This window comes from Phragmites australis, chromosome 1, assembly GCF_958298935.1.
Source record: "Phragmites australis chromosome 1, lpPhrAust1.1, whole genome shotgun sequence".
In the NCBI taxonomy this organism is placed as follows: Eukaryota; Viridiplantae; Streptophyta; class Magnoliopsida; order Poales; family Poaceae; genus Phragmites; species Phragmites australis.
The window spans coordinates 20312172-20317686 of NC_084921.1; the positions used below are offsets into that span (position 1 = coordinate 20312172).

The 5515-nt window shown below is 42.2% G+C and overlaps 1 long non-coding RNA gene across 1 annotated transcript; it reads left to right on the plus strand.

Annotated features, from left to right (window-relative positions):
* Nucleotides 1–1902: 1902 nt before the first annotated feature.
* Nucleotides 1903–2646, plus strand: LOC133888248 (uncharacterized). Its single transcript, XR_009903772.1, has 3 exons — nt 1903–2201; nt 2291–2383; nt 2474–2646. It is a non-coding gene; the product is annotated as an uncharacterized LOC133888248 (long non-coding RNA).
* The last annotated feature ends 2869 nt before the right edge of the window (nt 2647–5515 follow it).

Genomic DNA, 5515 nt, shown 5'->3' on the forward strand with positions numbered 1-5515 from the left:
AAACCCAACCCTTTAGAAAATTGTGACGAGCGAAGCAGGAACTGAGTCTACGCTCGATCACAGCGAACCGAGTTTGGGGACTTAGCCTTCAATAGCCCCGAGACTATGGAGGTGACCCAGACCATCCAAGGGCTTGTTAAGGAAGGGTCTCTAGAGCCCGACAGGGAGAATGACCTGCTTACCAAGGCCCTGGGGAACAAGAAACACCCGGGTCGCACTCGAGGTATCGGATCAAAAGTGGGCTGGAAGCATGGGTTCCCAAACGATGCGGGCCAGTACAAGACACGTAATAGATATAAGAAGACCCTAGAGGAACAGATACAAGAACAGGTTAAGGTCGAATTCATGAAGATGTGGAATGAAAAAGAGAAGGAAAGGGCGGCATTAATGCTGATAGAGCAACCAACCAGCCCAGGATTTCGGAGCAGCGCCAGGTCCACACATTTCGATAGCCAGAGATATCCAGTGGATGAAATCAAAGAGGCTACCCCTTGCATTCTTCATGTTTCGGTCGGCAAGGGAGACTTCACTGTCGAGGCTGCCACTGGCCAGGCCATTTCAGGCCGTGTGTTTCACAGTCAAGATATTCCGGCCGGTTACGCCAAGGTACAAGTGGACTCGGTGCAGCCGATTTTCATGAAGTACAAGCTTGAAATCAGCACACCTGAGGGTATTGAGATTCTCGATGAGGCTGTTAGAAACTTCATTCTGTGGCCCAGACGGGATATCATATTGAGCTGTCAGAAGTCACAATCGCCAGCGTCACGCCTGTCCCAGCGCCCAGCATCTCTGCCTCAGGCACCTCTGCCCAGAGCCCCACTCCGCCTCAGGCACCTCTGCCCCAGAGCCAACCCACTCCGCCTGAGGCACCTCAGCCCCAGAGCCAACCCACTCCGCCTCAGGCACCTCAGCCCCCGTGCCAACCCTCTTCGCCTCAGGCACCATCGCCCCCGCGCCCGGTATCTCCGCCGCAGGCAACTTCGCATCGTGCTTCACCGTCTACAACTCAGGCACCTCCGCCTCCAGCGTCTCTGACTCCGGCGTCTCCGCCTTCGGCACATCCATCACCTGAGCATCGGAGAGTTCCTACAATGATTACCCCATATGAGAAGATTGATCTACCTGATCCGATGAAGAGGTGGCTTCTGTCCTCGTCAAAACCAAAGGCATCATCCACTCAGGAATCTCCAGCGAAGGGCGATCTCACGAAAGAGATCGTCAAAGCATTAAGTACCTCACAGATAGATTTCGTGCCTACACTGGATGTTCCCAAAAAATATGAGCATGGCTAGCCAAATCTGCCATCATTTCAACTCCAGGAAGGTCCGTTGGAGATGAAGAAATTCCACGAATGGTACATGAGGGCATGTCGTGCGGGGCTCTCCATAATCACTACTTCTGTCCCCGCTATCGTTTATCTAAGCGGAGACAACTACCTTATGTTGGATTTCAAGGACATGCACGCTTTGTTCCGCCTTGACAAATTTGACGTCAATCTCATAAGCGTGTGGTGCCTGTAAGTGCCAACAATCTACCCCTACGTTCATATATGTACCAATATATGCTATAGAAGCTAATGACTATTGACTTGTTCTGTAGGATGCAATTTAACGATGCGGATAAGTTGAAGAGGCCTGTCGGATTCATTGATCCGCAACGAATTTCCCAGCCCAACATAGTCGTGAACATAAGGACTGATGACCCTAGGATTAAGGGGAAGAGTAAAAAGGATAAAGCACGGGTCATAAAAGAAGCAACCAAAACAAAAAGACTCAAAATGTCAACCTACATAGCAAGGGCTATGCTAGAAATGCAGGACAAGGACTGCATCTTCGCTCCCTACAACTTTAAGTAAGTGTGATACGTTATGAATCTAACATAAGTGTTCAACTTAGTTGATCGATCAAGAATCTAATATAAGTATTCATGTAGCGATCACTATATTTGTATAATGCTGATGCCGAAGTCGAGCAGACTCATGGTCCTTGACTCTGCCGATTTCCAACAAAAATCCTACCAAGATTTCATTGACGTTATACAGAGGTAAAGAAAATCCCCCATACTTAAAATTCTTATACATTATTTATGAATTGACAATTACTTGTTGGCATTCGAATAGGGACTAAAAGTGGTACGTAACGAAAGGTGGGATACACAATACGGACAAGCCGGATGCGATGACGGTCCGTACACATTTTCCGGTAATAACACAACTTCTAATTCTTGTATCCCACTATTAATGACGAAGAGTTTTATTGAACTAACGAATACGTTGCGTTTTTATTTGTAGTGCCACAAGCAAGGTTTCAATACCGTTCTTTGTGGATACTATGTTTGCGAATTTCTTAGGATAAACGGGAGGTACACAACGAACCCTGAGGACGTAAGTCATCATTGCGCCTGCACATTCTTATTTGGTTATGTTTCCGTTGTCAATAGTGTTTTAACTCTTTTAGTTGTGTTTCCAAACCAGGCAAGGATGATCCAATGTGCCAACCAAGCTCTCACCGACAAAGAAATCCAAAACGTCCAATGTGACATGTGCCGGTTTATTATGCACGAAGTCATCCACAAGAACGGTAGATTCTTTGATCGCGGAGGCGAATTAGCTAGCCATCCGAGACTTTGTGTTTGGGAGAGCGACTCTTAGCTATATAGGCTTGTGATGTTGTAAATATTGTTGTACTTGTGTTAAATGTTAAAATATGTGATGCTATTCATATTGTTATTGAAATTGTGTGAAATCTGGATGGAATAAAATATATTCTAATTATTTTTTTGAAATAAATACATACCACAGGTGGTTCTCATACGGAACCGCCTGTGGAAATCTTTATATCTAAGGCGGCAGCTAATGTGGAACGCTTGTGGAAATTGATTTTCACAGGCGGTTGACATAAAGAACCGCCTGTGGAAAATTATTTCCACAGGCGGTTTATTAAGACAACCGCCTGCGGAAATCTATTTTCACAGGCGGTCCATATTAGGAACCGCATGTGGAAATCGATTTCCACAGGCGGTTGATGTCAAACTTTTGCGCCTATGATTTCCACAGGCCTTCTGTCGCAGGCGGGTGCGCCAAACGCCTGTGAAAAGGTGTTTCCACCCACCTGTACATTATCGTTCTGTACTAGTGGGTTCGTCTATGTGTCTTAGAAAATAGCTTTTGTAGTAGTGTGTAAAATTTATTTACCAAAACTTAAAAGATGTCACTCAACTAGGAACTCACTAAGAAACGAAAGTACTAAGAAGCTTCCTACTTTCAGGACCGAGAGACGGGTGCGATGGCAAGTAAATTAATCCTATGGCACATGGCCTCTCATATTTGAGGACAAGATCTAATTCATGATTTGACACGTGGCATTTCATTCCTCCTTTATTTTTCTCACCATGATTTCTTCTAATTCATTCATCACTTTGTATTATCAGTTATACCGTGAATTGAATATAGCACTCAAATACGTGATATCGAGTCTCGTAGGATTATTTTTTAGAAGGCACTGGTTGCAAGAAGATGCATGCATCTCTTCGCTACACAACATTAGTTTACCATCTAATCTAGACTTGTTGTACCATCTAATCTAGAAAAATGTTACCATATCTGGTGTTTGTTTCTGCATGTAGAGAAGTTGGGCATGTGGCGACGATGAGTGAGTGAACGGCTGAACGCTCGTAAAGAAAGCATTCGGCTCTCGAATCCGTACGAAGACTCGGCAAAGTGCAGTCTCCTTAATTTAATCGGTGATTGATTTTTCGTTGAATCTTTTTTCATGAGTGCTACTCCCTCGACGGAAAAGGAAAGGTAACATTCATTGAATTACTCCAGTATAGTAATCAAAAGGAAAGGTGGAACTTTAACAAAAGAAAAGGAGAAAAGGAGTACTCCACTCACATTGTCTGACAATAACATGTATTCCGGGTAGGTGGTGTAGATGTCACCTTCAGCTGTTGCATCAAAAAGTATAACTGGCCAATTGGGTAGCTTATTGTAAGCTAATATATGAAGCTTTAAGTGCGTAGCAAAGAAAACAAACAGCAGGCCAAAGAGGTGGCATATGTCTTTTTTCGTAGAGGTGGAAAAGAATTCAGCGAGACGGTACGAAGACTCGGCCCAGTCTCCTTGGTTGCGGTAGATCTGAAGTCCGAAAGGGATTTTTCAGAATCTTTTCCACTCCAAAATAAGTACTAGGCTGAAGAGAAACGAAACGATGTGATGTATTGCAGTATTACTACTTCACCATACAAAGCAAAACAAATAAAAAGGAAAAGGACATTGACAAGGTAAGGTATAAAAAATGTAAGTCGTTATGACTATCAATATATAAAGAAATACATAGATTGACAAACTAAGATTATAATATAAAATACTTTCATAACATGAAATTATTTTTATTTGAAATATCATAGTTTTATAAAAATTGATAGTTATAATATTATCTTGTATACTATGTCGATGTCTTAAACGACTAGCATTCTCTATTAGAGGGAGCACAATGAAGAATGACACATAGATACACTGCTAAGGTACAAAACCACACTGACACATTTTGTCTTTTCACATTCACCTAGAAACTGCGGCAAAATATATGCAGAAAAAAAGTAATTATTTTTTTATACTGAAAAGGAGTAATTGCTGTGTGCTTCATGCATGTACCAGTTTGTTTGTGTTAGCACTTCTCGAGGCTTTGTTTGGGCACACGAGGATTAGCACTGTATGAAAAAACATATATTTAGCACTAAGCCACAAAGACTGGTGGTCAAGGAGAGGAAAAGAAGTGTGAGGAAGCTTCCTAGAAGGTGCGATGGCAGTGTGCACTAGGAAGATGGTCTCTCGCCCACTACATTAGATTTTTTTAACTTTTTTAAACTAATATTTCATTACTAATCCGTCCTAGACTACATTTTCCATGCAATGGTGTGGCAGGGTGTTTGGAGCATGCCGTAAAGGTCTGTCAGCGAGGGTCATACGTGGCAGTTTTGTCACGTCATTCAATCATTATCTTGTCATGCCAGTCCTAGTGGCGTGACAACATTTCTTCTCGCTTTGAAAAATCATAATTTTTCCATATAAAATTGGATGGAGATGATTATTATATAAAAATTATAGATTTTGATAAGATCTACAACTTTTTTATTACAAGTTTTCTCATTCTATGTCTTCAGTATCTAAATAATTAGTATAAGCTTCAAACAATATACAGGGCTCTCGGCTGTGGTGGCATGACATAGGGTCCTTCTACAAATTATTAAGAGTGAACCGTCCTAACGAGGAATTGACAATTAATAATTAGGGATTACTAGAATTATGATACATCCTATGGATGGGATAACCTCCATATACGTGTCTTTCATCCAATACGATAGATTTGATAACCGCTATGAGGTAAATAAAGCATGTGTGGGAATTTTCTTGTCCTATACGGAAACCATCCCGGGATTAGGAATGAGTCATCTAGATATTCGGAAGGAATGCAATTTAGGAAGGTTATGCTCAGAGACTCCGAGTATGATACAT